A 9,218-nucleotide genomic window follows, 5' to 3' on the forward strand; every position below is an offset into this window, starting at 1 on the left:
TTTTTTGAACTTATAGGGTAAGAGATGCTACAGAGATGAATTTGCCAAAGTCTAAAGTCTGTTTCATGGCCTTGAACTCTTTCAGCATAATCCAGGGACAATGTGACTTGGGTTGACAAACTAGCTGACTGAGAGGTGATAGAATATCAGTTAATTTGTATATTTTGGGGTGTATACACATGTTCCACAGTGCCGTGTCCTGCTATCAAAGACCTGAGGATTTACATTAGTAACCACCACTTGGTTGCTTGGTGAGTGAAGGGAAATGACAGGTATGGATGGCTAGTCCCTCTAGGTCATGGCGATGCCTGGACAAAGTCCTTTCATGACTGAGATGTCCACGTCCCTCAGATCCTTTCCTTTGGAAACTGATAGATAAGCTGCAAGAATTTACTTCTGTGTTCATTTCACTCATTAAATTGAATGCTGTTTCTAGACAAGTTTACTGTTTCTGCATGTCTAAGAAATGATCTGTTACTTCCTACTTAAGGTTGACATTAATTTTACCTTCAGAAGGAGAAATAGTCTTCTTTATACCTCAGGGTTACTCTGGAAGAAACTCAGAGCCATCTCATATACAGCAGATACTAGTTATGGAGATAAAATAGCATCAATAATAGTAAATATTTATAGTATTTACTGTATTCCAGAAGTGGAAATAAGATAAATGTTAGAAAACAGGTCTTTGTCAATACACAAACATTTAAAAAACTCTTAAAAGACCTCAGTGAATTAAGGATTATATAATACATTTAAACAGGTTGCTGCAGTACTTTTTCATGAGTTTATGATCCTTTATTGTTTTCTCTAGGTAATAAGAATATTGTACCTCCATAAACAATTGGTCATACTTATGTCTTGGCCTCATTTTTCTTCCATCAAATCATTTTTTCCTCCATTAGGCACTGAGTGAGCAGTTTCTAAGCATTAAACATCACTCACCGCATTTCAGACAGGTCCTATGACAAATTACAACTTCCTCAGACATTAAAAATACATTGATCAAGAGAAGTTGTAAGACGGAAGAAAAATTAATCCACACTCCTCTTAGAAAGAAAAAAAGAAACCACATTTTTGAATAAACGTTGAGCTGAACAGACCCCGGAGTCTTAAAGGTATCTACCAGTTTCATGTCCCATCTGAGGTCAGGGCACTGTAGTACATGTTATAGACAGCCCACCCATATTCTGTTCTCTGTTGTGGGACAGCAAAGGACCATGTGGATTGCATCTCTCAGCTCCAAAGGTAGGCTCATTGATTCTTTTTTTTTTTTTTTTTTAATTCTTATCCTATCTTTCTCCCCAGAATAATTTGCTTGGTTACTTAACTCATGCTTCAGTCAATCAGCTCATGGCATTTCTCTCACCACTGTGATGTGGCCACAGCGGGTCTAAATTTGTCCAGTCTATGTGTCCTAATTCAGTGTATTAATATTCTGTGGCTATTGTAACAAATTTAGATAAATTTAATAGCTTATACAGTATGAGTTTATTCTGCTACAGGTCTGTAGGCCAGAAATCAGACACCTGTATCATTAGGCTAAGGCCAAAGTGTTGGCAGGGCTGAACTCCTTTCTGGAGGTTCTAAGGGAAAATCCCTTTCCTTGTCTTTCCAGCTTCTGTAGGCTGACTGCATTTTTTAACTTGTGACACGCCCTTCCTCAATCTTCAAAGCCAGGAACACTGCATCTCTCTGGCCACTCTTCTGTGGTCACATCTCCCTCTGATTACAGCTGGGAAAGCTTCTCTGCTTTTAAGGACTCATGTGATTAGATTGGGTTCATTTGATCCAGGATAATTTTCCATTTTAACATCCTTAACCTTAATCATATCTGCAAAGTCTCTCTGCCACATAAGGTAACATATTCACAATTTCTAAAGATCGGAACATGGACATGTTTGGAGAGGGTCATTATTTTACCTATGACACCCAGATTTTTGTTCAATAGTGGAGAAACTGACTATATTCTGGACAATTTTATTTGTGAGTTATGACCTGAACTTGCTGCAACAAATTTGCTATCCTAAAGAAGACCAAGCTGAGTATAAAGTCCATGTGAGGCAGCAGCAGAGCTGGGATACAAAGCAGAGAAATTAAGTAAGACTCATTTACGTGCAACATACTTTCTCTAGACTTTGCAGTAATGTGAGCCACTATATTTCCCTTTGTGTTTAAGCTGGTTTTAGTTGAATATTCTATTATTTTCACCTGAAGAATCCTAACATATATATACTCCAAGTGGTTCATTTTAGTGTAAGTTATACCATGATTTTTAAAACATGTAGAGAATAAATTAGTTCAACTTCCTAGCAGCAAACTAACGATTGTCACAAAGACAAAACTAAATAGTATGGCATTGATGCAGCAGAAGTACATCACCAGCTGAACTGGCCCAGCATAAACTTTCCCAGGAAGGATAATCCAGAATTGAATAGGGCAACCTGGACCCAATCAAATCTTCCCTTTAGGCTATGTACTTGCTGGGTGAATAAATGGATGGCAGGTCACTTAAGCGCAGATCATTGCACAAGTCTGCTGTCCATCCTTGTCTTAAAAGTTTGTGAATATCAGTACCCAGAAAAATTCTGGGCCCATGCGGCTATTCGATCTTCCTGCAGAACAGAACATGCAATCAATTTCCATCCTTGCAGGTGATCTAACTGCATTTTCTTACTTCTAAGTGTGAGAAAACTCACTAACACATTTCTCAAGGCTTTTCATGCAGGTTGATTGTTTATTGTTGCTCTTGGCGTGGACGACACTCAGTGTTCACGCTTCTGTGTTTAGAGTAGGGATAACTTAAGTAGATTCCTGTAACATAAAGTTTACGTAGTGATGATGGCTAATGACTACGGCTATTTATAAAACTGGCTTTTGGATTAGGTAGAAGAGTTCCAGTAAAAATATTTAATCACACCTACCATCCTATTCAGCTTCTCTTATTTTATTATCTGCAATTTAAAAATTTATTAAACTTTAAAATCTTTATAAATCTTAAAATGCAGATACTTCCAGAAGAGGTTAATATATAGGATTTAAGGTTATAGATCTTTTCTCAGAAATGGATTTGGATAGGAGGGGAAATAAAAGAATAAAAAATATAGGGAATTCCCAGATTTAGATATTAGGAGAGGTTTACTTCCAAATGTAAGGAAATAGCACAAAAGGCAAAACAACCTTTGTTTAAATCAAAATTCTTCCAGAATCAACTCAGAAGAATGAACGTTGATTAAGTAACACTAGTGGTAAAAATAATATAATATTCAGCTTCAGGTAGAAGGAGATTCTTTTCAACCCCAGCATTGCAAAACAAGAAGAGTCCCAGAGAGAACACATCACTAAATTCAAAGGAGAGAAAAATGGATACCAAACAAAAGATATTGACACAGACTTTTTTATAAGAATGGCAGTTATGTTCCTTCCTAAACAGTCATCCCTCCGTATCTGCATGGGATTCATTCCAGGACCCCTCAGATTCCAATATCCCAGGAGGCTCAAGACCCTTATGTAAATACTACACCATTTTATATAAGGAACTACTTGTTTATAACCTGTACGCATCCTGCCATATACTTTAAATCATCTCTAGATTACTTATAATACCTAATACAATGTAAATGCTATGTAAATAACTGTAAATACAGCATAAATGCTAAGTAAATAGTTACTGGGGTGAGGCAAGTTCAAGTTTTGCTTTTTGGAACTGCCTGGAATTTTTCTTTATATTTTTGATTTGCAGTTGGTTGAATTGTGTATGCAGAGCCTGCGGATGCGAAGGGCCCACTTTACAGTCATTCTTAATAAATTCAGTTTAATTAAAGCAATCAAACAAATTATTGGATATAATATATAAAGAATGCAGTACCATAGACCGAGCAGCATCAGTGTACTTCCTTCTGATGTTTCAGGTAACTAAGGAGTTGGGTTTTGTTATAACTTGCAAAGTGGGTATCATGAAATTAGGTCAACATCGTTTGGTAAAAGAAAAATAAAGAATTACATTTTCAAGCTAAATTCTTCCTCCTCTTTGCTTCATTTTCCTTAGGGAAAAACTTTTCAACCATAAAAACTGATAATTAACAAGGCAGGAAGGAAATAATGAGAGGAAAACATTACTTAGGCGTAAAAGGGATTATTATCAACATCAGAGATCACTGGTTTTCAAATATTTTGCATCAAGTGAGAGAATAGAAATTGTAATCATATATTTAACAGAGTAAAGGAGAAGTGCAGGTATTTTTAAAATTTTCAACAATAAAAGTATATAATCATCACCAACGTAGTTCAGAAAACGCACTAGTAAAATATGGCAAAAAATACTCGTTAGTTTCTGTAGTTTTCATTACCTCATGCAAATTATCTCTGCATCTAAGATCCCTAATAATTTTCTGTTGACTATGAATTTAAGCTTAATTTTAAACTATTTTTACTACTTACAATATAGTATTGATTTTTTCCAAGCAGGCTGACAAGGATTAAAAAAAAATATCAAAAGCTCTACTGGCAGGAGTCTTACCACATGATTCCAACAAAATTTTCAAAAGGTTGAAGTCATATAATGCTTAGAGTTAAACTAGGTTTTAACACTCAATATTTTAAAATTCATGCTTTTTCCCTTGTAAAAATAAGTTAAAAATATGATGGTTTAAAAATAAATATTATGAAAATAATGACTGCAAAGGCAGGCATTTAAACCTTGAATCTGTGGTCCAGGAAGATACATTTTTTTATGTTCTCTTAGGATAATATGTCTGCTTTTAATTAAATGTCTGAGGAAAATTGTGTATTGTTTTGATTTATTAACAAGAAAGTAAGCGTTGCCATAATAGTCAATATCAATTACATAGAAAAGAATAAATACCAAATCTCTCAAACTGAATAAAAAATTTTTCTCCATTGGAATTCAATCTGTAGCTTTAAAAAAAAACCGAGGTGCAGCAGGGCAGCCTTAATATAGAATTTTTATTAAGTCTGGATAAATTTAAAATCAAATTGAAATTGTATAAAAGAGTTCTATTTTGTCCTAATGCTCTAGAAGTACTCTTGTCAGGCAGCCAAAAGGAGACTTCATTATTGGATGTCCTAAAAGTTTGCTTCTTGAGTAGTTGCTCCCCAAAAATCTCCTGGCCCTTCAGAAACCCATGCGGAGCTCATAGAGGCAATAAGCTTCAATGTGTAGTTTCCAATTCTTCATTCAGTTTTTTTTGGCATTCCTGGTTTTTTTTGGGGGGGGGTGGAGGGGGCAGCTGGAGGACATCAGAATAAATTTATGTTTGAAATGGGTACAGAAGAGCTAGGAAAAGAACTGCAAATCTAAGGAACTTGAGGCTTCTGAAGACTTAGTATCAGGGCTCACCTTCATGTTGAAATTTCTTTCTCTGTATTCTTTTAAAATGTGGCCTGTCTCTGTTCCAGGCTCAAAGTTGGAAGACTCAAAGGGTGGGGGTGGAAGTGATCTGGAGGATCACTCATTCACATGCTTGCTGGTTGATGCTGGCTGTTGGCTAAGACGTCAGCTAGGGCTATGGGCTGGAACACCTACTTTTTACCTCTTTGTGTGACCTGAGCTTCCTCCCCATGGGGAGCCTGGGTTCTAAGGGCCAGTGCCCCAAGTGGAAACAGATGGGAGCTACATCTTTTTTATAATCAAGCATCAGAAATCAAAGTGTCACTTTATGGCTTGGAGCTGTCAGAAGCCTTCCCAAATTCAAGGACTGGGGAAATAGACTCCACTTCCTGATGCGGAGGGGCAGTTTTAAACCAAAATGAGGCTTTTCAGAATATATGGAACCAGAAATATTACTGTGGTCATTTTGGAAAATACAATCTTTCACATCCTGTAGAAAGGCAGCTCTAATCACTAAATCACCTTGTCATAGAAAGTCTAAATTTGCTTTATAGCAGCCCATTCATTCACTCTAACCCTACTCTCTGTATATGAATAGTGTAAACAGTGTATTACATGACAGCTCTTTATACACTTAAATTCTGTCACTTTGAAGCTTTCTTTTCTTTATTTAAATACTCCCATTTTCTTTTAAAATTCCTATGGATATACTCTGACTTATCAGTATCCTTAAAATGTGCTCTCCCAAAGTGAACACAATATTCTAACATTTCAGACCAGATTTTAGTAAAGAATAAAATAAACTGTGAGCCTTCTTATTCATGTATTATATCTTAGATGGTGCAGCCTAAAGTAACCAGCTTTTAAAGTAAATCACACTATTATTTTAAATTGGGTACATTTTTAACTAAATCTGATATTTTCTTCTGTGGTGAAAGTTCCAGCTTGACTTGATTTCTTTTCTGTTTTATTCTTTTTTTCTCTTCTCCCCTTCCTCCCTCCCTTTCTCCCTCCTTCCCTTCCTTCCTTCCTTTCAGTCCCTCTTTATTATTGTTCCCTGAATTTAGAATGTGAATGAGTATTATTTTCTCCTCTAAATGTTCTTCATATCAGATTTAGGACAAGATGTATGCTAGTTTAGCCTATCAATTTCTTTATGAAATTATAACACTGCTCTACTATCAATAAACCATTCTCTCAGGTCATATACTTACTGGTCCAGTTCTATATCCAAGGCAGATATAAAGCCATGAAAATTAGAAATGAGAGAAGAAAAATGTCTTCTGTCACTCAGGGAGGAAAATACATAATGAAAACTGAGTAGTAAACACTAGTTTAAATTCTTCTGAAAAGCCTGCCAGGGCTTGACCTATTTGGATGAATCTTCGAATAATAAAAGTAATGATGAAAAGATTAATGAAACAACTGCAACTAATACTAGTCATTTAAAAATATGAGGGTGAGTCAAAAACTATCCACACTCCAGTTATATTAAAACTGCTATAAATTCTACAGCCAGAGTGCGGATAATTCTTGACTCACCCTCGTAAATAATTTCTTGCAACAAACTGAAAGATGAGCTGTATTACTATTTCTATTTTACAACTAACGAAACTGAGCTTTAGGGAAATGAAATAACTTGTTCAGGATTAAAACAGCTAGTAAGTGGCTCAACTTGGGATTCAACTATTGACGTGGTGGAGAAGATCGACTTTGACAGTGTGTCCAGCATCATGGCCTCCTCCCAGTAACTGTGCAGGTGTTTAATAAAGATTTGTTGACTTCTTAAAAAAAAAAAAGTTCTACTCCCATATTGTATGCCTTTCTAACTATGTCATGGATTTGCCCTTCTGAAGAATGCAATTGATTTTTTTCAAGTCAGTTATCGCATAATAACACAAGGAGTTACAGCAATGGAAGGATTCTCCAGCTAATATAAGTGACAAAATAAATTTATTAAAAGGATGGGGTGCTTATATCTGAAAATACAGGAACCATGGTAGCTCTGGGATCCAGATTAGGAACGAAGATAAGGTCTTTTCTGGAAAGCACCATGGAGATAAATCTAACCAAACTGTTTTCTGCACTAGCACCATTCTGCTAAGATCTTCAGTGGAGTTTCACTGGCCCTGGTTGGGTCATATGCTCACCTTGTGGCCTATGGGAGAGAACGGTGATTGACAGCCCCCCAAGATTGCCATAATAGTGTTTGGAAAGTGGTGGGCCATTCTCTCAAGGGAAGTAGGGATGTTATTACCAGGAGAAGCAGAAGGACCTTGGGCAGCCAAAAACAACAGATGTTCACTATGTTACCTTCTAGGTCTGTTGGGGAAATTAGATGAGATAAGATGTATGAGATGGCTGTGACACAGTGCTCAAAAAGCAGTTATTATTATTATAATCATCAATTAAGTCAAACCCACAGTCAGTGCCTGACACATCAAACATGCAATTCAGAAACATAAATAACATTAATTGAGTTTTCTGCAAGGGCAAAAGACTTACCCCATGGGAGGCTACTGCACATACTCCTGAACATTCAGAGTTGTCAGGTAGGAAGCCAACCAGCTAAGCACTTCAAGTGCAGAAACACCAGTAATTGTCTCTCTTATTCCTTTCCAAGCCAGTGCCTAGACTAGGACAAGCTCCATTAATGGGGAGGCTAGCCTAGGCAGGCAGTGACTATAGGTTTAGAGCCAGTGTTGCTTTGGAGACACCAGAGCAGGACAGTAGTTGGTTCACTGGATGATGCTCAAAGGCACATGAGGGTCCAATTGGGGAGCTGAATCTCAATTCACGTGCTAGAAAAGTGGTGTGTGGTCACAGAGCCAGTAAGAGCGAAGGGTTGGCAGCAATTTGGGGAGGATGTGCTTAACCCAACAGGGCACCTGATACTCTGTTCCAGCCAGTGTAGTGAGGAGGGGAAATGCAGGCCCAGGGTGGTCAGACCACTTGATTTTCGAGAGAACTAGAAATCCTGAATTTTTAGGCGGTTAGTTTGCAGTGAATTCAAAAAGTCTAAAATATACTATGTAATCTAACACTGTGCAGGCCAAATAAAACCCATTTGTTGCTTAAATTTGTCCCATGGTGGTCTGTTTGCCATTTCTGTTCCAAGAAATGTTATCAGCCCATAACCTCATCGTCGGAAAGTAAGTTCTCTTTGCTCACAGTCGTGTGCTCCACGGGTTGCTGCATTTTCTACAATATTTTCCCACTCATGCTGCTATTCATTGCTATTCATATTAGCATGCATTTAATTATAGAGGGGAGGTGTCGGGGAGAAGGGGAGAGGAGCATTGGGGAGGACTTTTCTCAGGCAATGACTCACATTGCTGTACCTATTCCTCAGGTTTAGGCTATGAAGCTAAACTACCTCCAGAAACGCAGTCTGATGAGGGTGGCTGCACATGGTTCTTGGAAAAAGGAGGAAAACAGAATTCTCCCCCCCCACTCCCCAAATCTCTTCAAATGCTCACTCGACAACATACTTGTGGAGTTGAGAACTGGGGTAAGAGATGCATTATTATGTTCAGGTTTTTCTTTTGTGACATTTCCTTCCTCAGGGCTTCTCTCTGTGAAACTATTCTGGGGAACTTCTGCTTTCTGAATAAGATCTCTGCTGGGTTTTCATACAGTGATAAACACCAAAGGCTCCCATCGTACTCTGCTTAGATTTTTGCATGCTGCGAGTTTTGTCTTCTGGGCAATTTTCTTCCAGCGGCTGGGCATTCCCAAATGACACTGTGAATATCTCCAAGGGTCAAAGAAAATTAGGTATTTTTTTTCAGCAGAGCTTTATCTTATGCTGTGATGCTCCACAGCACCTAGCTTAGTACTAGTCACAGAATAAATGCTTCTTGATTGATTT

Source organism: Hippopotamus amphibius, chromosome 4 (genome assembly GCF_030028045.1).
Source record: "Hippopotamus amphibius kiboko isolate mHipAmp2 chromosome 4, mHipAmp2.hap2, whole genome shotgun sequence".
Classification (NCBI taxonomy): domain Eukaryota; kingdom Metazoa; phylum Chordata; class Mammalia; order Artiodactyla; family Hippopotamidae; genus Hippopotamus; species Hippopotamus amphibius.